Here is a 25,701-nt window from a genome sequence, read left to right as displayed (position 1 = left end):
TCAGGCCAACTCTTCCACTGTATCATTGTCTGAAAGGTGGTGAGGAAATGTCCAAGGACAGACTGCGTCTTTATCAAGTGCAGTATGTTACCTTTTGTTGTAGGAAGAAACCAACAAATGCAACCAACAAACCAAAAGGTTGGCTTCAGAATCAAGTCATTTTGACAGCATTTAAAAACTAAACATAAGGATTCTTCCTTACAGGATGTCTCAGAACATTTAATTGGGTCTTGTGTGTGTTGAATCCCAAAGAGAAGTTCTAGAGTAAGCAATTCTTCCCCAACTAATCCGATCTTGAAACAGGATCTTGTCATGGGCATTTAGAGGCTGTGAAGACAGCATTTATTAGAATGCAGGCTTTGAAGTAAAACGTCTTGATTGAAGCTCTGATCTTGATTGGGGAGCTCTCTAAACCTCAGTTCCTCATCTGTAAAATGGAGATAATGGTCTCATATGCGAGGGGTGGAAACAGTGCATGTAAATTGCTTAGCATGGTTGTTGGCACAAGAAGGGTTAAATAAATGCTGGCTTTCGTCGTTATCACCACTGCTGCTAGGATGCTATGTGGGATTCTCTTACAGAAGGAGTTTTCTTATCTAATTTGCCTAGTAATCAATCAAAAATCCAAAGGGACTGTTGAGTAAAATGTTAAATAAATCCTAAGGAATAACAATGAAACATTCATAATATATGCTCTGCACTAAAACATCTTTACCACTCTCCAAGGAATTCGTCTTTTTAACGTAATATGCAAGGAAACGCTACAGGGGAAATAATATTGATCTGAAGGGCCTTTGGCAGTGACTTTTAAATATGGGCATTCTATGCCACAGATCATGTTAGAGCTCATTGTGGCAGAGCTTGAGGGGTAGGGAGTTGTGACTGAGCCCCAGGCAACACTCCCAGGTTGGTGTCTTTTGTTGTAATTTTATTACCCAAATAGCATTGAAAACTTCCCTCCCTTACAAAGCTTAATCCCCAGAGTCAAAGAGCTATGAAGTGCTAAAGAGAAGTGCAAGTGTCATTTGTGAAAGTGTAAGAAGCTCACTTCCCTCAAAGATTTTTACTGCCCTAAATCCATAGCCTTGACAAATGAAAATTCATCATATTTTATCTTGCAACTATGCTCCATGCATTCATGCAATTAAACTCCAATACAAAGCATACCTCTCAATGCTCCTATACTTGACACTGGGTACAAAATAAAAAGAACAACCACATGATTAGCTCTTCAAACATTTGCAATATTTTCATTATTGGTACCAATGTGGTGAGCACTTATCGTGTGCTAGGAGGTAATGCAATTCAGCTTCTCTTTGCTACAAGGGGCAAAAACTCAGCTCAAATCTTCCTGTGAAAGAAAGGGAATGTGTTGGGAAGTTCAAAGCTAAATCCTCTTCAGGTATAGCTGGATCCAGAGTCCATTATGTCGTTATTAAGACTGCGTTTCTCTTTCTTCTTCTCCCTGTTGCACTTTCCTATCGATCTCCCCATTCTCAGGTTGGGGCCTCCTCCCAGTGTCAATATGGGTGCCAGCAACTCCAGGCTTGCATTAACAGCTGTCGGGAACTGTCATGGAAGTAGTAAACCCTTCTTCCTGCTTCCTTTAGTGAACTTCCACAAAATGACTGATCAGACCAATTTGAGTTGTGAATCCACCCCTAAGCCCATCACTGTAGTTAAAGTTACAGAAAATGCTGACTGATGGATGTGGGTCAATTTCATACTCTTGAATACAGGAGATTAAATCCTCACACCAAAACCATATACACTGAGGTAATTGCTCTAAGCAGAAAAATTTAGTATGATGTAACAAAAACAAAGGAGAAATGGATGCTGATTTCTCCTAGGGGAGAAAAATGAAGCACCCGATGGTTAAGTATCCAAGCTCACCAGCTATCATGTGCCTGGATGTAAACTCAGATGCACTCCTAAATGCATGAGTTTTCTGCCAAGAGAGCCTACGTACCATTTTTCTTGTGTATTTTCAAAAGTAGCAGAGACAGGGTGAGGTAGAGGGAAGCTGGGGAGACCATTTGTAGGACGCTATTTATTTCATTCTAAATCTTTTGGACTTTATGTTTAATTCCAGCTAGGTGACTCTTGTTCCATAATGATCCTGAATCAACCTCCCACACCACTCTTGGATCTTGATATTTTCTAGGAATGTGTAATGATTAATATAATAGGTATAGTTCTTAGTTTAAACAATAGAAATAGCTCACTTAAGCACAAAGGGGATTTATCAAAAGACTACTTGGGTTGTTCACAGTCACCAGAAAAGATGGAGGGCTAGGCTTGAAAGTTAGCCAGAAAAAGAGGGAGGTAGGCGGTCCATGTCCCAGCCAAAATCATGGTCCTGAACTAGCTTGGTGACATCAAATTCTGATCAGCTCTGCTCCTCCTAGACACTTCTGGGTCTTCCTGCAAAGAGCCTGTAGCTTGTTATAATTTGAGAACTGGGTACTGCTGATTCTGATTGTGACACTGCTGTCATTGTAGGTTGGGATGGGAAACTTCCCAGTGTCTGTTTTACAGATTGTCTGGATCCCAGTTCTGGAGAGCATACATCTGACTGGCTGAGTCTAGATCTTGGACCACACTCTAGACTGGTATTCCTTAGCTGGGGCCAGTTTGCCTTCAGGGGACATCTGGCAATGCCTGGAGGCAGTTTTTGTTGTCATAACCAGGGGAAGGAGTTCTGCTGACAACTCTTTCATAGGAGCCAGGGATGCTGCTAAACATCTTACAATGCACAGGACAGCCACTCACAACAAAAGATTATCTATTCTAAAATGCTAACAGTACTGACATTGAGAAACTCTCTCTGAGCTAAAGAGAAGTTTAGAAAAATGACTATTCTGAGATTATGTTCTATTGTAAGAGAACATCTTACCTGCTCAAAATAATTTAGAAGATAAAAAATTCCTTAATGAAAGAAATTGAGTTCTAATGTTCAAAATGTCTCACTATGAACAGATACCACAAAGTCATTTTTAGTGATCTCCTGGAATCTTCCTTACTTGTTTCTAATATCTGTTGACTCCAATCCTATCTCAGGCCTCCTCCTCCTCCAAACCATTCATTCTGAATCTAACCTCTTGCATATCTGCCTTCAGACTTGTCCTTTGGTTTCTTGACTCTCCCTATGTACTTTAGTTTGATAATGGCAGTTCCTCCTGCCTGCTGCTCTACCAAAGTCCCATCGCTCTTGAAAATCTTACTCTGGGTTTACCTTTCAAGAAAGAGCAAAGTTTCAATACCCCTTGACCTTCCTTCATGGTTTCCTCAACAAGTCTGAGTATTGCACAGGGAGAGAATACAGTGAAATAACACCATACCAAGATACCTGATGTGTCGTTTCCATCTCTCGAAGATCCTAAGTTGATTCTAACAAAGACACAACTACCCAGAGACAAATGGCCATCCATCTGTGTGTGAAGACTGAATGACTTTAGCTGGCAACATTGATGGCTCCAGGTGAGTGAAAGGAAGTGCTTCAGGCACTCACTTCTTGGCCCTTGGGAATTCCATGAAGAATGAAACAACCTCTTAGCCAGAAAAAAACAGTGCACTTTGGGGCATTAGGAAGGAATTGTGTTTCAACTAGAATGAGTGACTCCATTCCACTGGGCACCAGTAGGCTCCAATTGGAAGAAAAATAAAAACCATCCCATGCTTATGTGCTTGCCTCCCAAACTGAAAGAGACCCCACAGCTCAGGCATCTCATATCAGAAAATCATCCTGAGATGAAATTACAGTTCAGACAGCGCGGAAACCCAACAAAGGAAGCACTTTTTCAGCTAAGCAAGCCCCTTTGTGTCATTTCAAAATTGCAGCTGACACTTTAATATTTAAACAGAACAGAAGAGATATGGATTATTTATTATCTTTTACTTTAATTTTACTTCTGTACTGGTTCCCAACTTTTTTTAACTTTAAAACAACAAAGCCCTCTGTTTTTAAAGCAGTTTCTGCTTGATTCATCAAGTTGTGAATGTTCACCTGACACTTGCAATCCACCAAAGGTTTTTTCAGTGTTGTTCTCTCATCATCTGCTTCCATATTGCTATGAAATTACACTGAAAATATATTTTGCTCTGGGCCAAACTAGTCATATAGAATTTGACTATGATCTATATATTTATGGAGGAAAATTAATCTTCAATGCTTCAAACTTTTTATGCCTCATAATTTTATCAAAAATGTCCAAATGCATCATAATGGAGCTGCCAGAGACATGAAAAATGTCCCACTTTCTCCCTAAGCTTTTAAAAAGCATGCTTTCAGGATGCCTTTTGAAGGCATTGTCTGGTTATACTGTTTTATGGGCCACTCAACAACTGTAGCAGATTCTGATGAAAATCTAAAGTGTGGGAGAAACTGTGTAATAGCCTGTTTTAGATCAGTCATGGATAGGCCTACAAAACTGTTCTATTGGCCTAAGCAGTTGTAAAATACTACTTATCCAGCCCAAGAAATGTTTTAAATCCACATTAACATAAAATAAACTACAGATGTTTTAACAGTTGCAAGTGATGAAAACTCAACTCAAGCAAAACAAAAGGAAAAAAAAAAGCACTGACTGGCTCAAATAACTAAAATGTCCCAGGATATTATTGATTTCAGATCAAAGGCCCAGAGAATGCAATCAGGCAAACATTTCTCTCCATTTCTCAAGGTGTGTCCACCCATGTAGTAGTTGTGATGCACAGTAGTCTCCTCAAACCCATCACAATGAGAATGACTTCCTTCTTGACTTTGGCAGAGAAATCCCTGAGATTTTGATTGGCTCAGCTCAGGTCAAAAGTTCAACTCAACCAGTAACTCACCAGTGAGAGGAGCCCTATGTCATGGGCTACATATCCTGTGATAGGTGGGGAAACAGGACCAGTACCAAATCTATGGAATGGATTCCCCATCAGAAAGAGCTACTCTTCCAGCAGAAGGATAAGAAATGCTGGGCAGGTAAATGTGAAACTATCCACCACTGGTGGATGAGAGTTTGGGACATGGTATTTTCATCCATAACATACTTACCGACTTGGTTCTGGTCTGCACTGAAAATGCCAGAAACAGTTGCTTCTTGGTTGAATTTTACATTGATATGACTTAAGATATCTGTTTTTATATGTAGCAAAACTAGTTTTTGTTTTTTTATGATTAAACAATAGTGTTGAAGTTCTCTATCAATCAAGTCTCTTCTGACTATCCTTTTCCGATCTTCTCCAGGGGTCCCCTTTGCTTCCCCTCTGTTTATTTTCAATTCTTTCTTTTGAATGGATTTTTTAAATCAAACGAAAAATTGCCTATGGACTGGAAAGATGTAAAGATGTCACCCAGTACAACCTTTTAGCACCTATTTCTTGGAGATCACCAGAACTGGGACACTTTGTCTTCTGATTTTGTATGTTGTGAGAAGAAAATTAGATTTGACCCTGTCATTGCCTTTTGGTATTTATGAACTTATGGATTAATTCATCCATTTAGCAAAAAATATTTAGTGGACACTTACTGTGTCCCATGTAGGATGCTAGATATCAGGGTAAATCCAGGTTCAGTCCTGTTCTCCTAACATGAGAGTCTCCTAGAGAAGAGAGAGTATTAAAAAATTAACATGGATAATTGTAATGTACTTTCATGTATGGATTGTAGGTGGGTAGTGGTGATGCAGTGTAATAGAAGAGATGCTATAAAAAAGGATATACACAAAGTCAGAGAAGGAACAATGCTTGTCGTGTGATCTGAAGGAGTAAGTAGGAATTAATCAGGTAAAAGGAGGGTGTTTGGGCATAAAGACAGTCAGTCTTTGGTGCCACCTTGGACTGTCACAAGTGTGGGCTGGCCAAATTCTTTGAGGAATTGACATAGATGTTGGGAGTAAAGGGTTGCTTTCTTGTATTCCTTGGGATAAGACATTCTAAGTGCCTTGGAAGCTGGAGTTGATAGTTGCCATCCTCCCACCATGTGAAGGATGAACCAATCGGGAAATAAAGCTTAGAGCCTAGAGATGGAAAGAGATATAGAATCCTGGGGACCTCATGTGAACCTGCGGGTTCAGTTGGACTTGAATCCAAGTAGATTCTGTACTTCCCAGGTGTGTGAGCTAATGATTTCCTCTTTCTTCTTCTGCCATCTTAAGGTAGTCTGTGTTGGTTTTCAGCTGAAAGTGGCTTAACAATAGTTAACTCTAATATCTAGTAAGTCCAAGCTTTTGATGGTTTGTGCCTATGACCAGAGAGTTCATTATTACACAAGAAGCTCATCATTATATAGAAAGTCTATTACTATCCAGGGAGTCAATTATTACACAGAGAGTCAATTATACAGAAAGACAGGTATTATACTGAGTCAATTATTACACAGGAATCAATTATTACACTAATGTCAATTATTACACTGAGAATCAATTTTTACAGTCAATTATGACACAAATATAATTATTATGCAAAGAAAAAAACCATAGAGTCAATTATTATACAGGTAGTTTATTACACAGAGTTAGTTACTACACAGAGTCCATTGTTACGTAGAGTCAATTATTATACAGGCAGTCTTTTATTATACTGAAATTATGACCTAGATTCCATTTTTACATAAAGTCAGTTATTACACATAGTCATAAGTCATAATTATCCATTATCACACATGGTTATAATACATTGGAGAACCCTATTTGTTTAACCAATTTGGCCATTACGTTGCGTTACTCTAATCCTGGATTCTAGTCGTTTTCAAAAGCCAGCCACTGTTCCTTCTGAGGAAGAGATTCCACAGTGCCTAGAAAGCAGTGCAGTGTGCAGAAACAAGATATTTTAATTTCAGAGAATAAAAATATCCACCAGAAGTTCTGACAATATAGTATTTATAGAGGTAAAACAGGGCACAGAAAGGCCTATATGCACAATATGTCCTTCACATAAAACTTAGACTTGTGAATACAATTATCCCATCCCTCATAAACACACACATAAAGGCAAGTACAGGCACACAGACAAACACACACAGGGAAAAAAATCTAGAAAGATATAACAATAACTATGCTTTATAGAAATCTCTCTCTATGACAGATGCTGTGGGAAACGCTTTACACTATTACCCTATGAAGCAGTCTAGGACAGTGGTTAGGTTTACAAACCCTAGAGAAACACTGTCCAATAGAACTCAGCATTGGTGGAAATGTTCTATAATCATTGCTGACTAATACGTAGCCACTAGCCACATGTGGTTACTGAGTCCTTAAAATGTCACTATTGGCGCTTAGCAACTAAATTTTTATATTTTAGTTTACTTTGTTTAACTTAAATTTAAACTTAAATAGCCATGTATGACTAGTAGCTATTTTAGTATTGGAAAAACACAGCTCCAGAGCCTGTATACCTGGGTTCAAATCTCAGCACCATCACTTATTAGCTATAGCACTTAGACAAATTGCTTAATTTCTCAATGCCTCAGTTCCCTTACTCATAAAATACAGCTCCTAATACTACCTACCTCATAAGAGGGGGAATCCCCCAAAAAGGAATTTATTTATAAAAAATTGCATATTTATTCTTACATGTTTATACTTCAGTCACCTTCAAAGTACCTTCCGTTTGATGAAATATACCCATTGAGACTTTTTTTCCCACTGTTCAAAACAGTTTTTGAATTTGTTGATTTTGGTGCCTTTTAGTGCTTCTGCTATGTTTAGCTTTGCCTCTTCCACATCTGCAAAACATTTCCCTTTGAGGACTTTTTTCATCCAAGGAAACAAGAGGAAACAAGAAAAAGTCACTTGGGAGTAAGATCAGGTGAATAGTGATGGTGGGGCATAAGGATTGTGCCATTTTGGGTCAAAAACTGTTGAACACTGAGCATGGTGTGGGTAGGTGTGTTCATAAACCACCCATAATGAAATGCGTAAATGTGTTGAAAAAGTCTTCAAAAACAAAGTTCCCTGAAGCTGAATGCAACCTTTCATAACAATGCCAGCTGGTACACTGATACAGGTGGGTTTGTAGAATACTCACCTACAGGGGGAAGCCTGTACTACAAGGGCCCACCTTCCAGAATAAATTTCATTTACTCCAGAATAAATAGCACATCTTACAAAGAGGTGTTACAAAGAGTTCAACCATATTTTTCTCCAGCTGGCAGAACTACGTATTGCATTAGTTTCCTAGGGCTGCCATAATAAATAACCACAAACCTGGTGTCTTAAAACAATAGAAACTTACTATCTCACAGACATGGAGACAAAAAGTCAAAAATCAAGGTGTTGGCAGAGTTGGTTCTTCTTGAAAGTTCTGGAGAAGAATCTTTTCCATGCTTCTCTCCTGGCTTTGGGTGGCTGTAGTCAATCCTTGATATTCCTTGACTTATAGATGCATCACTCCAATCTCTGTTTCTATCTTCTCACAAACTTCGTCCCCGTGTCTCTGTCTCAACTTGTGTTCTAGTGGACAGTGTTTGCATAGGATCTACAAGTTTAACCACTAGTCTATACTCTGTATCTCAAGTCTAAAATCTTTCTCTCATAAGGGCACCTGTCTTTGGATTTAGGGCCCATCTTTCAAGATTTTTAATGTAATGACATTTGCAAATACTCTGCCTCCAAATACAGTCAAATTAAATGGTTCTGGAGATTAGGATTTGGGCATACATTTTTTGGGGGTAAGGTCGCTATTCAACACACTCCATGGATGGCTCCCATTTTTGTGATTTTTACCTTTGCTTATTTCATTATCTTTTTGATAAGCAAAAATTACTTTTGTAAACAGGAGATATATAATATCTCTTGCCCACAGCTCTCATATAACTACTTTCCATTTCAAAAAGCCCTGAAGGATCCATGTTTTTGCTTGTGGCAGGATATGTAAATCTATAGCAATTACTACGTTGATGAAAAGAGTACATGATAAGTCTTAATACAATTGCAAACTCTGAAACCAAGGACTAATTTTAAGCAGTAGATGACATTAACCTGTGTTCCCATGAGTACACTAGGATTTTCAAGATACGGCACTTTTCCCTTGCACTGCATGCATACAAATAGGACTCAATTTATTGCAAATGGTATTCCCGAGCACAATGCCAGTGACATAATTAAGAAATGTATTCAGCCTATTACTAATTTAACACTGTTGAGGGTTCTTATGAAAAAGCCTTGCGTCGCCCAACAATGTCGCCATCAAATTTATGCATTGTAAATACAAATATATTTTATTTATAGTGGATTCTTGCAACTTCAATTATGTGATAAGTATTTATTTGGAATTCATTCTTTTCTCCCCATTTGATAGCCATCATTAATTCATGTGAAACTGATTAAGCCTCTTGTAAAAAGCTCTAGCAAACACCTTAGAAGACAAACTCCATTTGTAAGGATGTAGCTGTTGTAACGATTCTTTCAAATGAAGAAAAAAGACACTCTAGACTGAATAACTTCAAGGCTGGTACCTAGAAAAATGCTGAAGTAGAATAAGTTGATTTCTGTGGCACAAATTTTTTTTTATTAGTATCCTTCTTTTGTAGGCAGTTAGATAGACATGAGTAGAGCAAAGACCATGGGCCAGGTACAGAAGGTCACCAGAGAGAGTGGTCTAGCAATGGGTTAAACTGGGAAAACAAGGACATTACCCTCAGGGTAACCATTCCTCCTCTAACATATCACTAGTTATACAACACCTGCCCCCCCCCCCCACCCCCTTACCTTTTATGTCACTGGTCATTCGGTTTGGACTCCCTGATCTTTCACATCACTTGTCCTGGGATTTAGAACTCCTGGCTTTTCTTCCCTAGAGATAACATCTAAACCTCAGTTGTAGTTCAGCTCCAGGCCCAGAAAAACAGCAAGACCAGACAAGTGATGCCATGGCTGTCTCAGGACCAGCCGTATTGATTAATTGTATTAATTAATAAACCCCTACCCTGGTGTTAGACAGTCAGTGGAGACCACAACCCTGAAAGGACACACCAGGAAAGCTGATGAATATTCTATTGAGAACCTCCCCTGAGACTTCCCCCATACCTGCAAGAAAGATAAAAGCCTCAGGAGAAAGGACCCAGCAAGTGCTCTCCCTCCCAGGAGCATGCCTGGGCCTTTCCCATCACCCTCTTCTTCCCCCATAGGAATGCATCTCTTAAACTCTAATGCAGCAGTCCCCAACCATTTTGGTACCAGGGACCAGTTTTGCAGAAGACAGGGTGGGGGAAGGGAGGGAGGACACACAGGATGCAGAGCTCAGGCAAGCTTCACTTGCTCACCCTCTGTGAATGGGGGGCCACAAGAGGTGTAGGGAGTCACAGGAGGTGGGGCAGAGCTCAGATGAGCTTTGCTCATGAGCTGGTTGGGGCCCCTTCTCTAAGGGACGCCATAAGACTTGCAGGCAGCAGGCAGCAGGCAGCAGGCAGCAGGCAGCAGGCAGCAGGCAGCAGGCAGCAGGCAGCAGGCAGCAGGCAGCAGCAGCTGATCCTGGCTAAGCCCCTGAACCTGACTCCAAGGTCCCCTTTTCTCTGACTTCCCAGTGAGCCAAAGGAGCTCAGAATAGGCTCTCCTGTTGCTTCTATCCTAAGCCCTTCCTTATTTCACTGTCCTGAGTGTGCTTTTGCTGCAGCCAATAAACTCTCACTTTATTGAACTTTGTCTCTTGACTGAACTTTTCCTTCAAGAAGACAAGAACTGAGGTCCCGCAGTCTTGTCTTGCCAGTTACACTTCTCTCCCACAGGCATTCTAACCCCCAATACCAGCTGGCCTTTCTAACATCCCCCAATGTGCTCTTCTCCCAATCTCTCTTGGTACCTTAAATGGAGCCATAATCCATCCAATATCATGCCTAAATCTAGGGATCAGCCACATCTTTCATCTCGCACCTTGAACAAGTCAGCCAGTTCTGTTGGCTCTGTCTGGTATATGTAACTCCAATTCACTCACTTCTCACTAGGGTGATCAGCATATCCAAGTTTGCCTGAGACTTTCTGAACTTTAGCAGCATAAGTCCCACATATTAAGAGTTCCCTCAGTCCCAGGAAAACCTAAAGTTTTTTGTTTGTTTGTTTGTTTGTTAGTTTTGCTAGGACTGCCTTCATTTTAACATAGAACTCCCTGTATCCTGTGAACTCCCTCAATCCTTAGCAAATGGAAATGATTGGTCACCCTACTTGTTACCACCCTTACTTTTACATTTACATCCACAGTCACCATCTCCTCTCAACTTCTGCAATAATATCCACTTCAGTTCTTCCACTGCTACAGTCAAGTTTCCATACCTGTTATATTACTCCCTTGCTTGAACCCTCCAATGGTTCCATGTTACTTGTTAAACTCCTTGCCATGGTACACAGTGCCTTGTAGCATTAGTTTCCTGTTGTTGCTATAACATATTGCCACAAACTTAGTGGATTCAAGCAACACAAATTTATTATCTTGCACTTCTAGAGATCAGAAGCCCAAAGTCAGTTTCACTGAGCCAAAGTGGAGATGTTGACAGGGCTACTTTTTTTGGAGGTTCCAGAGGGAAATCTGTTTCATTGCCTTTTCCAGCCATCCTCATTCCTTGCCTCATGACCCCACATCACATAGCCTTTTCTCTTCTGTTTCTGTCATCAGATCACCCTCTTTTTCTCCATCTGATCATCCCACTTCTTAGAAGGACCTGTGTAGAGACCCTTGAGATTATACTAGATACCCCAGATAATCCAAGATAATCTGATTCTCTCAAAATCTTTAAATGAATCATATTGGCAGAGTCTTTTTCCATGTAGGATAACACTCCCGGAGACTGGAAATGAGGGTACGGGAGGAGGCATTAGTCAGACTACCAACCCTCTTGAATTTGGTCCTTGTTTTCATTTTTGGGATCTCAAAGGGTCCATACAGTACGGTTTATTCTCTACCTATGCTGTTTTACTTTCAAGCCTTTGAATACACCAAGTTTATTACCAATTTAAGATCTTTGCTCTTGATATCTTCTCTGCTTGAACTAATTACTCCCAGATATTCAAATAGATGGTTCTTTCTCATCATATAAATGTCCACTTCAAATGTCCAGAGGTGCCTATTTCATTGCTTCAGTCAGGGTGCACTGGTGTAGGTATAGATGACTCAATTCAAACCAGTTTTGAAAGAAAGTTCTATTATGCTACATAATAGAAGTAAGTGGCCTTATAGTAGAATCCTCTGTAAACTTAGCTATACAGTGAATGACCAGGTACCCCGTTGTCTTTCTGTTTGTTCTTGTGGCCATAGAATGACCTCAGTAGTCTAGCATCCTATTCAAACACAACAATGCACATGAGGAAAAAAAGACCATTGCTCCTATGTGTATTTTATTTTAAGAGCACAGAAGCTCTGCAGATAAACCCTGACCTGGCAGCAGAGTTGGTCTCATTTTTTATTAGCGAGAAATGACTCGTTTGCCCACCTCTAAACCAAGCACTGCCAAGGAGAATGGAATTACTATGATTGGTCACTAATCAGGGTATATCTACTCAGTAGGTGGATATCTGAATAAATCAAAATTTGGAAATCTAAATGTTAGAGAGGTAACCCACCTACATTCTAACCAATGCTCTATTTTATTTATTCATTGAGCCTATTGTTTTCGAAACAAACCTATTTTATTTATAGCCTATATTTTCTTAATAAAGTATAGATTTAATAAGAGTAAAGACTGTGCCTCTCTTGTCCACAATTGTATCTTCATCCTATATAGGTGTCTGGCACACAATAAATTCAGAATAAATCTTATTTGTTGAAAGAATCTAGTTTGCTGAATGACTCTCATACAAAATCAACTTTGATTCTTTCATATTTTTCTTTGTTTATATCCAAAAAGTGTCTACTGAGCACTGAGATATGCCAGCACTGTGCTTGTAAGTAGGAATAGAAGAGTGAATAAGATAAATACAATCTTTAAGAGCTCCCAATATAAAGGGGAAGAAAACAGAGGCAATACTGCAATAGATCTTGACTTTTTTCCTACCTCTATACATTTGAGAATTAGGCCCAAAATTTCCAGGCCAAAGCAAAGTTTTTTCTTTTGGCATAGCTTTTCAAACTTCAGTGTGCATTAGAATTGCCTGAGTTGTTGATTAATAGTGCAGATTACTCTTTAAATCTCCTGCCCAAAATTTTGAGGTTTTGATTCATAGAGTTTAGATGGATTCTGGGAATCTTTGTTTTAATGAGTTAAACAGTTGCTACCTTTGTAACCTTTTGCAAAGTTATAAGAAGGTGGTCTATGGCCAACCCTTTGAGTAACATGGTTCTAAGAGGCTTCAGTCTCTTGTGATAAGTTTAATAAAATCTTGGGTTTGGGAGGACATGAAGAGCTCTTAAAAGACCTTCCCTATACCCTGAAAGGTTTCCTAGTAGGGTTTCCAGATTAAATACAGTTAAATTCAAATTTTATACAGGTGATCATTTTTTTATTTTAGTAAAAGCATCTCCCATGAGGGTTTGGGATATACTCATAATAATTTTTAAAAAATAGACTATTTACCTGCAATTAAAATTTAACTGAGTATTCTTTATTTTTATTTGCTAAATAAGACAGCTCTACTTCATGGTAAGACATAAATGCATAACACCTTTGAAGATCACTAAAATATAGCATAGTAAGTACTTTGAGGGGAGGAAGTATATGCTGTTGCATAAGCCTAGAGTTAGGAAGAGAGGGGCAAACACAGGTTGGAAGGTCAAGAAGGCCTTCCTGTAGGACCTAACATTTAAGTTGAAGCTTAATTTATGAGCAGGAACCAGCCTGGTGAATGGAAGGAGGGTGTGCTTTACAAATTGAGGATGGGCTGTCAGCCTGGAGACCAAAAGATGATGCCCTTTTAGGAGCCACTACAAACATTTGCCTATGGATAGAACACAGAAGGTCAAGATGATGATGATAGGTGACATGGATGGAGGTACTGGGTCAGACTGTCAGGAGACCCCATACCAAATGTGTGCAATCCACCAAACTCCAGCAGAACTCTGAGTCTCTATCCCTTGGATGGTGCCCAAGCATTTTGATTCATGGACTTTGAGTCAAAAATCCCATCTTTTGCTAGTAAGCTGAAGCACAGTGGTTCTCAATCCTGTCTGCACAGGATTGCTTTATATATATACTTTATATATCTGTCCAGAAAGTATACAGCCATGTACTATGCAAAATAGACATTTATTGAAGAAGTTACAAGATACAAGAAACATTGTACGTGGGACAATGATGTTTCAGTCCCCTTCAAAGTAGGCACTTTGGGACCTCACACAGTTCTCCCAATTGCCATCAGCTGTCCCATCATATTCTCCTTAATTTCATTGATGGTCTCTTTCCTTTCAAAGGTGATTTTAGTTTTGGGAAAATCCAAAAGTTGCAAGTCTCAGGGTGTCAAATCTGGGCTGTAAAGGGGCTGAGTCACCTCAGTGACTTGATGTTTCATCAAAATACTCTGCATGAAATGTGATGCATGAGCAGGCACATTGTTGTGATGAAGCTGCCAATCACCAGCTGCCCAGAGCTGTGGCCTTCTGAATCATTTGAATAGTTTCAGCAAGGGGATGTTCAAGCTTAACACAGATTTGATGCAGATTTGTTGCTCTACTCACTCAGTCATTTTGAATGCAACTGCCACACAGTACACATGCTCACTCAATGGCATCTACTGCCCCCACTGACTAGTAAGTACAGTGAAGTTGTCAGCTTTACCTAGAACAAGTAAATCAGAATCCCTTAGTGGGAGATAGGCTCAGGCATAGGTTTTTTTATAACTTAAAGCTCTGAGTAATTTTACTATGCAGCCAGGGTTGATACTAATGGTTAATACAAATCATTTTACTGCTTGAGAATCAGTTTTCATAGCTTAGAACAATGCGAATGATACCATGCTTACAGCATTTAGTGTGTGACTTAACCAGGAGTATAAATCTATAAAATATAGATTTAATAAGAGTAAAGACTGTGTCTCTCTTGTCCATAATAGTATCTTCATCCTATATCAGTGTCTGGCACACAATAAATTCATAATAAATCTTATTTGTTGAAAGAATCTAGTTTACTGAATGACTGTTAAACCAAATCGACTTTGATTCTTTCATATTTTTCTTTGGTTTATATCCAAAATATGGATATAACACTTCATAAGTTTGAAGATAGTGGATGCTGAGGTCAGACAATTTTGGTTGGAAACCTAGCTCCAAATCTTGATTTGACTAGGCACAAGCCATTTTACATTTCTGGACAACTTCCTCCTATTAATGAAGATGGTAAAACCTATTTCACAGGGCATTTGGGCTGAATAAATAATGCAATCCATATGATTGTTTGATAGGGTGGTTGGCACATGGACTCTCTGAATGTAGGATATTGTTACTATTGTGACTACCAGCCGTATAACCAATATATTCTATTATTTTCAGGGAACGTTCAAGTTGAAAATAATTTGATGATTTCATTTTTACATGAGTGTTAATACTTGGTAAGACCAAGCAATGAACTTCCTGAAAGCAGATGCTGAGTAGTGCAAGTAAACATTTGAATGTGTATTTGCCCATGTTTCTCAGAGGCAATTCCATTCAATGAAGGGCCACTGAAAACTAATGACAAAATTTGCAGCTTCTTCAGCATCTGTAAGGGTGATTCTTTGGGGTTTGGAGAGTCCTCTCCAGACTGACAGAGACAAATTTTTACAAATATATATGCATTGATTAGAGTTGCCATAATCTTTCACTTAAATTTCCTCACTGTATTTGTCTAATTAACTGAGTGGTTCCCTCAGACAAGAAGTACTCTACGCCTATAACAGATAGGAATCAATTGAAAAGTTTTTGTTGTTTTTAAGGAACATATAGAGACATTTTAATTGGTGTTTCACTGTCCTCCCTGCCCTCTCCTGCTCTCAGATAAGATTTTCTTGAAACTGGGGGAGAATGGCTGCTAGAGGGGGGATGGAGCTGCTGCTACTCTGGCGTAAAATGGTAGAGATCAAGAGAGGGCTGCTATTTCAGGTGGGGTTGTAACTGCAGAAACACATCATTTTCTTTTTTTCTGACTTTTCTTTTTCTATCCCATTTCAATTTAAACTGGCCTCATCCAGCACCCTGACTCACCTGCCCCTTTCTCCCTTCCACATTCACTCCCTTAAGCTATGCCCTCAGGACAATGAGGTTCCAGTCTGCATTAAACAATCTTGGGAACAAAGCCTGCAGTCTATTGACCACAGAGGAAGATAACATCTAGGTCTCAGTTGTTTTTCAGTTCTGGACCCAAGAAAGTAGAACACCCCATCGACCAAATCCTTGTGAAACCAGGCAGAACAACTCATGGCTGACACATCAGGATGAGATGTAATAATCAACTACCTGCTACTTTAGCACCAACCAATCAATAGAGACCATGACCTTCGCCATAAGACTAAATCCCTTAGTCACCATGATTAATGACTTTTTCTCCCTATATAACCCATACTCTGGAAGCCAACAGGGAGCCAAGTGTTTGAGCATAAACTCACCTGTGAATCTGGGTGTGGTACTATATCCTAAAAATAAACCTTTACTTTCCTGGCTGTAAACACTTGTTCGAGTTTGATTAGGCCTTGATGTGTGCAGGCAAATGGAGCCCTTTAGTTGGGTATTAGGGTCATCTGGAAAGACCACTCTGAGGAGATGACACTGGGGTAGAGATGTAAATGAAATGCAGGAATGAATATGTGCCCTGGGGAAGAGCATTCCTCTTAGTGCCTGTACAGGAAATTGCCTGTAGCCAGATTCCATAATAAAAATAGTCAGGGAACAATGAAATGCTTTTAATTAAATACCCATTGGATTTGATGGAAATAGGTTGAAAGCCCTGTGCTGGTCACAGAGAAAAGCCAGGTTTCTTCTCTCTTAATGATGAGACCATTTCTGAAATGCAGCTTCATAGGCAGAGCTTGGTGTGAGTGCATTTCAAAGTAGCCTGCTTGACTGTTCATCAAAGCAAGTGGTTGGACCACTCATCTTAGGGAAGGGAGGTGAGAGACAGCCAAGCCCCAGGTTCTGTCATCCCACCTCTCCAAAGCCTTTGGCCCCATCCCATTTGCTGATCGCCCACTGGCCGCCTCTCTTATCTTGAAGCACAGACAATGGAAGCTGCCAAATCTTCCAGCTTCTCTGAATTATTGTCCAAAACTGGCTCTCGCCCAGGATCACAAATCTGGGAGATACGATCCTGAGCGGCTTTTGTGATAGGCTGGCTCCCTTCTAAATTCTTCCCTTCCCCTATACACATGTTGTACACTCCTATTTGATCAACTCATATGTCAGTTTCATGGGGGATCCCACCCTGCTCGAATAGACAATATCAAGTCCCCCAGTTACAGGCCCTCAAGGTTCCTAAAGATCTACAAATGGGTAGTTGTATAAGATAATGTGGTTGCTCTTCATTCAGTCTGTAATCTTCCTGAAGCCCATTTTGTGTTGCTTAAGAATAAATGTTTAAAAATGATAAAAATATTATTCTTTTACAAATATAACATGAATGTATGTTAAAAACTTCTATTTAACTCTTTCATTAGTGAGGGAACCAGTGTGATGTTGATAAGTGGTTCAAAGGAGGATCCAAAGGGCAAAGACATATATAGACATCAGAAATGTTCAAAGAATTTACAAACAGAAGCAAAACTGGTCAATATCCACAGGGCAAGAATCAGTTACATTCCTTGGGACACAATTTGCATGTCTATGAACTAGAGTCATTTGCATTGCTATCAGTTTCCTACAAGTCACAGAGTTGTAAAACAGCTCACAGGCAGGGAAAGACTGAGATAATGCAGAGAAGACTGCCAGGCTGGACACCCAGGAGTAATTTTGGTTCATGTCAAAGCCTCTCACAACTGTTCTTAGTTTTGCTCATTGTTTTCTTCAACTGCTTTGCAGAGTGCTCACAACATAGTGGATACTTTGAGAATATTTGTTAAATGAAGAGCAGTTTTGTGGATTATTTATTGAAAGATATTAAAAATATACAAAGTGTATTTTGTATCTTGTGGAGTGGTTATCAGATAGAATCTATGTATGTTTCCTTAGTGTGCATGTCTGCTCATGTCTAATGGACAGGTGAGGAAGTTCTATGGGGAAAAACTCATCCTGAAAGACACATGTGGCTCAGTAAAAAACTATGAACTATAAAATGGCAAAAAAAAAAGAGAAGCATATCTATCAGCAATTGAATCTAAAAAACTAAGTAAACTAAGCAAACAAGAAGAACAGAGACAGAATTGTGGATATGGAGAAAGTTTTGATGGTTGCCAGATGGGAAGGGGGGTGGGAGGAGAATGGGTGAAGAAGTGAGGGGATTAACAAGTACAATAGGTAGTCACAGAATAGCCATAGGGACATAGTGTAAAGGAAATGGAGTAGCCAAATAACTTATGCAATGACCCATGGACATGAACAATGGTGAGGGTAATGCCTGAGGGAGTGGGAGGTGCTGGGTGGAGGGGGGACAAAGGGTAAAAAATCAGGACAAGTGTAATAGCATAATCAATATAATTTAAAAAATTCTCATTGGTCACAGGAGAACATACATGCTTGGCTTCCTCACTCAGCACCTTGTTTCCCCTGCCTGCTTCTCCCTTGAATGACCTCTCCTTTAATCATTAAGCCCTCAGGACAATGAGGTTTTAGTGGGTATCAAATAATTTCAGGAACCAATTCTCCAGTCTGTTGACCACAGAGACAGAGTTTCCATAAAACTAGGGAGAACATCTAGGCCCAGAAAAATGGTGAAACCAGATGATGCCATGGCTGACATCAGGACCAGATGCAATGACCAATGACCCCCTACCAGACACTGACCAATCAGTAGAGACTACAACCCTAACTCCCTTAGCCACTATGTTTAATGATTTTTTTCCTATATAATCTGTCCCCTAGAAGCCACAGGGGAGCCAGGTCTTTAGCATTAGCTCACCTGTACCTCCAGGCTTGGGATACTTCCAAAAATAAACCCCACAGGAAGCTCCTGTTCTTGTTGTTGGGTTTTGATGCATGCAAGCAGATAGACTCCTTCAGTCTGGTCACACACATACACACACCCCTCACTCACATTATATGAGTACTTTAAATAGGCAAGATGCTATAAGTAGACTTAAAAAAAAAAGCTTTCTAACGAGCTCCTGAATGTGAAAAGATTTTGAAATGGTAAATTGCCAAAGAATTAGAGGACAAGAGAATAAAATATTCATTTAAGATCTGTGTCATGTGGATTTAGTTAAATGCAGGAAGACTTTGACTAGGCCAATAAATTATAGCCCCTCAAACTTTCTGTTGATAACATAACTCATGAAACAGAAGCTTCACACCCTTCTCTCCCTTCTGTCACATTTATGGACATTTCAGAATTCCTTAGCTCATGCTTCAAGGACTCACTCATCTTGGCTCTTTTCAAGACCCTGGGAGAAAGCTTAGCAATGTGTTTTTACGGTCATTCATTTTTAAAAAAATGTTGAAGGTAAAATATTTTACTTGGTAATGACTTTTGATTATATTCCATTACCCCCTCCATTACATTTCCCCTTGAATTAGGTGGTGGTTCAGTGGCACAAACATTTTGGAAGATTCATCCAAGACAGTTGACAGTCACAATAATGGTGATGAGAGAGGCCATGAGAGGTCAGAACAGAGGTGGAACCCTGATTCTGAGAAAACCACCACCCCTTTCCTGGAAAAATAATGACTATTCCTTTCCCTTATCTGCCAAGACCACCCCTTCATTTTTACCCTCCTATATCTATAACTTCTCAACACCAAGCCAAATGAAAAGTTGATCTGAGAGCCAATATGCTCATGCTTTTCCATTCTCTGGTCATTGAATTATTAAATAAGCTTGCACTGTTACTGCTTACTTCTGGTTTGGTGATTGGGTTTGGTAATTGACTTCAAGATACTGAATGAAAAAAAATCCCACCTGGAGCCCTGGAAAGGGGGGTTTTGTCTCTCAGTGACATAGGGAGATGGAAGCTAGCCCATGGGAAATTCTTCCCATTATTAGAGCTATAAAATTGCATGTTGCTGATTTGGCTGCCATTAATAACCACTCAAAATGCAATTGTCTACCAATAGGAATATACTAGAAGGATACAGCTTAAATAATTTTAAATGTTACATATTTTTCTTTTTAAAAAATAGGAAATCATGTTAAATAGACCTCATCACAATTCTTGTGTTTTTAGGGCACAAACCTATAGCAGTAATAAAAACAGTAAGAATCTATATGAAGTCACATGTTTTACAAAGCACAACCATCAATAATAATAGAAAAATATCCCAACCAAACAATTACCTCTATTTCCTCTCTATGAAAAGTATTACAAAAATTGTCATCTTATGAAAAACCAAAGAAAACAGTATTCTGTATGTGTTTCAGAGAAATGCTAAAGAGAATACTAGATCAGTCCAGAAAGTATCTACCATGTACTATAAAAAAAGAGACATTTACTGAAGAAGATACAAGATACAGGAAACATTGTACATAGGACAATGATGCCTCAGTCTTCTTCAAAGTAGACAACTTGGGACCTTCCACAGTTCTCCCAATTGCCATTAGTTGTTCCGTTGTATTTTCCTGAATCCCATCAACAGTCTCTTCCCTTTCAAAGGTGATTTTAGTTTTGGCAAGAGCCAGAAGTTGCAAGGCATCAAATCTGGGCTACAGGGGGGATGAGTCACCTGGATGATTTAATGTTTCACCAAAATACTCTGCACAAGATGTGATGCATGAATGTGTATATCATCGTGTTGAAGCTGCTAATCACCAGTTGTCCATAGCTGTGGCCTTCTGAACCAACTGAATAGTTTCTGCAGAGGAATGCTAAGCTTACCACAAAATTTGATGCAGATTCATTGCTCTACTTTCTCAGTCATTTTGAATGCAACCACCACACAGTACACATGTTCACTCAATGGCATCTACAACACCCCATGGACTAGTACAATGAAGTCGTCATTATTCACACATGTGCATTCAGTCCCCTCTCCTTGGCTGCAAGGTTACCTCAATGTTGCCAAGCCATTCTCGTTATATTAACAATGATTAGACTTTTTCTGGACAGACCTTGTATATTATATCATTTTTCTGGATTTTGTGACTCTTGTGCTTTTTGACAGCTTGTAAGAATTTTTGATTTGCTTTGATTTATGTTCTCATTCTAAATAAATATCCACTTTTGCTCATAATTTTATATTTTTTTCCATAAAGAGGGCCTTGGAAATTGCATGACCATTTGGCCCCATATAACCTGGAATTCCCCTGTTCACAGACAGGAGACACACCATTGCCCACCCCATTCCCTATTCCCTCACCTCTCATTGCTGATTCCCTCACTTTGTTCACATCCCTCACCCCTAGAGTGGCATATGAGTTGGAGGCCAGAGATGTCATATTACACAATGCTTGATAATTTTAAAAAAACTTTAAAAAAAAGAACACATATAAATACTACTACATAGACTTTTAAAATGGTGATTTCAAAATACAAAACCTCATAAAAAATAGATCTAACACACTCCATCTGACTCCAAATATCAACTACTTCAGCCAACATGGAGGCAGTATGTGTGTCATGGAAGAGATTTCCAAATACGCTAGTCCCCCTTATCTGCGGTTTCACTTTTTGCAAGCTCAGCTACCTGTGGTCAACCAAGGTCTGAAAACATTCAAAGGAAAATTCCAGAAATAAACAATTCATAAGTTTTAAGTTGCATGCCATCTTGAGTAGCATGAGGAAGCCCTTCTCTGTCCCACCCAGGACCTGAATCGTCCCTTTGCCCAGCATGGTCACACTGTATGTGCTCACCACCTGCTAGTCATTTAGTAGCTATTTTTGTTATCAGGTTGTTTATCAGAAAGCAAGAGAGAGACAGAGACTACATTCACAAACTTCTACTGCCATTTATTGTTATAGTTGTTTTATTTTATTATTAATTATTATTGTTAATCTCTGTACCTAATTTATAAATTAAACTTCATCATAGGTAGGTGTAGTATAGGGAAAACTATAGTACATATAGAGTTCACTACTATCTGTGATTTCAGGCATCCACCTGCGGTCCTGGAAAGTATCCCTTATGGATAAGGGAGAACCACTGTATCTTAAAAGTAGTAGGCTGAATGCCTCCCCTAAAATGCCCATGTTTTAATCCCCAGAACCTGCAGACATATTGTCTTTCATGACAAAGAGAAATTAAAGTTATGGGTGGAATTAAGGTTGCTAAACAACTGACCTTGAAATAGGGAGAGTATCCTGAATTATTCAGGTGGGTCCAGCATCATTACAAGAATCCTAAAGTAGAGGAAGGCACAAGAAGTGAGTAAAAGAAAGAGATGTGACCACAAAAGCAGGGTCAGAGAGATGCCATGATGCTGACCTTGAAGATGGAGAGAGGGACCACAAAGGTGGGCAGTCTCTAGAAGTAGGAAAAGTCAAGGAAACAAATTCTCCCGAGAGCCTGCTAAAATAACGCGGCCCTGCCAACAGCTTGATTTTAGTCCACTGAGACTGGAATCAGGTTTCTGACATACAGGACTGGAAGATAGTAAATTTGAATTGTGTTAAGCCACTAAATTTGTGGTATGTCACAGCAGCAATAGAGAACTAATACACTAACCGTGCATTTGAATCACCGAGACACTGAAATATGGGACCACTGCATTAGTCAAGATTCTTTTTGTTGTAAGTAATAGAAAAACCATTAGAAGTGACTAAAAATGAGGAGAATGTATTGACTGGCATAAAAAAACCCCCCAAAACCAGATGAGATCTCTTGTTATAGGTGAACCAGTCACTGTGGCTAGGGATATAATGAATTACCTGTTCGGCCTAGCCTGCCTCATGGGCTTCACCCATTCACATTCACTGTTTCCACTGAGGGGTAAATCAGAATCACAAAAGTCCCCAAATAAAAATCAGGTGTTTTTGGACAAGAGGAATAAAACAGAAATTCTGAGAAGACTGCCACAGATGTCCATAACAAACAGCATGACTTTTCTTTTTAATTTCACCTAGGCTGTGAAAGACAGATGTTAAATCTGACCAGTGTGGAGCATGAAAACAAGGCAGGGAAAAAAATGTTTGTTGATGCTGGCACACACATCTCCTGGATGATTGATCGACTATTTTTTCATTATTTGCTTTTACCTTCACTCCAGTTAAAATAGTCTGGGATTGTGCCCGAGAGGTTGATTAATAAGCTTTCAAAAGCTGGTTGTCTTTAAAGGATTCATCTGAGTCCATTTCAATGTTCTTTTGTTTGTTTCTGTAGCTTAAAGGCCACTGAGTCAGAGTTCCTCTTGGTTGATTCTCTCTTCCACTAAATGTTCAGTCGCTATTGTTTTATTGCAATCTATTTATAAGGAATGGGTGATTTTTTTTCCATGATGCCAGGAGCCCTGGGCTGTGTTTGTTTATTGCTCCTCTGTGCACCAGAACCGTCCTTGAGATTCAACTGCCAATGTAAGGGATTAAGGGGCTAAGTGAGTCTGACTAGAGTAGGAATCTTTCAAATGTGCCTCTTTCGCCTAGCTGTTTTGCAGGTAATTTTTATTTAACACACACACACACACTGAGAAAGACCTTGTTCCGGCCTGGTAACAAAAAATCACATTTCCCAAGATCTGTCCAATTTCTTATTGCACCATCTTAGAAAATAAAAAATATATATACAGGTATAACAAATGTAGTTATCCAAATATACATATTTTCATTTGTTAATAATCTGCTTTTCTCCTTTGATGGAAAGTACCCCCAGTGAATAACTCCATTCCTTCTGCTACAAACAAGCATGCCCTCAGCAGCAACAGAACGGAATCTGCTCAATTGCCTGGAAAGCCTTTCTGTCAGAAGTGTTTTTGTTCTGACCCAGGTGATGGTCAGCATCGCTTCTCCCCACTCGGAAAGGCGCTTCCGCGGGGAGTGTTTCTACATCTGAAGCTAGGACATCCAGTGGAAGAAAAAAAAAATGTACCTGTCTCTAAATGCAGCCTCTGCTATCCCCATGGCCTTGACAGCTCCCCACAAAGGAGGACTTGGAAAGCAAACTCTGACACACATTCATAAAGCTACCATCTTTCTGACTGGAAGTAAGCCCTGCCCTTCTCTCTGGTTTAAGTCAACATTCTGATTAATCACACAAAAAAGGTAAAAATGATGATGATGATGATGCTCCTGAAGAATTACTAGCACCATGTCCTGCATGTGTTAGCTCATTACGTTCCCAACTACCCAAGAAGCAAAAAGTATCATTGTTATTCCTGATTTACAGTTGAGGAAATCTAGGTCTAAAGAGCTTAAAAAATATTTCTGTTACGACTCAGATTCTCAGTTTCAGCACTATGGCCATCGGGGCCTGAATTATATGGCAGGGAAGTTTCCCTGTGTATTGCAGCATGCTGAGCAGCATCCCTGACCTCTACCTGCTATAGGCCAGTAGTACCTGCTCCCCAGTTGTGATAACAAAAATGTCTCCAGTCATTGCCACATGTCCATGGAGGACACAACCTCTCCAGCTGAGACCCTCTACTTTATGACATAGATAATTACTGGAGTCCAGATTGAAGCTCTCTTATTAATTCTAGTGCTCAAATTCTATATCACCATGATATTACTTCCTGGTTCTGGATCATCATATACCTAAAATATCTGTCTCCTCAACCTACTGTCCAGTAATAGTACTGTCCCCTTTGTTTTCATAGAGCCCCTTTCATAAAATGTCTTCCATTCCTTTGCTGTCTTTTGTCATCCTTTATAGTCTGGCTTCTCTTCTCTCATTGAATGCCATCTCTCATTCCCATCACACAACTTGGTGTTCTAAATGTTGACTGACTGATGGGTTTTCTGAAACCCTGTCTTCTTCTATATCTCACCTATGAGACTGACAATATAATAGAAAGAGTGTGGTCTTTGGAACTGGAGAGTCCCAGACTTTGCTTTGATGCTTTTTAGCTATGGGTAGTAAATTGTCTCTCTGAACTTTAATTTTCTCCATTACAAAATGACCGTAACTTCTGTCATCATTCTTCTCACCTTCTTTCTTTTCCCTGGACTTTGATGACACTGTATCTTACTGGTGGTCCTTTCTTTCCTCAATCTCCCCTTCTTTGGCTCCTCTGCCTCCTCTGCCTAAGATTCCACCCTTGTCCCCATCCTTCTCCTCTTTTCCCCCTTAACCTCTCTCGGAAGCCATGCCTATTTCATAGTTCTGATGATTAATGCTGCAGTTTCTCAGTCCAGAAACCTCATAGTCAAGCTCCAGTTCCCCCACTTTCTTAATCATTTTAGTCCTATGTTTCATGGATCTATCCTCACAACTCTATCATGTCTCCCTTTCTCACCATAAAAATGTACTCACATTATGCAAATGCCTTAAATCTTTCTTTCCATGGTTTATGTTTATAGATGATTACATTGATCTACAGAGAATTTGAATAAAGTAAATTTTCACTTTGGGTTGTTTGCTCACTTTTAGGACCTCGTACTATGTTTGACAGCCCACAGAGCAGACATAGTGATCTTCATGCTAAGGTAGGTGTTGTATTTATTCCCAAAGTAAATGCCAATCGCCTGGAACAATTATTTCAGAGTTCTGAGGACCCCTCAGCTTCTCCCTAACATGGGTAGATGAGAGATTTGAGAAAGCTCTGATAAGACAGCTGATCATTTTCTATCAAAAACGGCAAACTTTGACTACAAC

This window comes from Pteronotus mesoamericanus, unplaced genomic scaffold (assembly GCF_021234165.1).
Source record: "Pteronotus mesoamericanus isolate MK-2021 breed Mesoamerican mustached bat unplaced genomic scaffold, CSHL_Meso_final scaffold_167, whole genome shotgun sequence".
Classification (NCBI taxonomy): domain Eukaryota; kingdom Metazoa; phylum Chordata; class Mammalia; order Chiroptera; family Mormoopidae; genus Pteronotus; species Pteronotus mesoamericanus.
The sequence above is the reverse complement of the archived record's forward strand: the minus strand, read 5'-3'. Positions refer to the sequence as shown.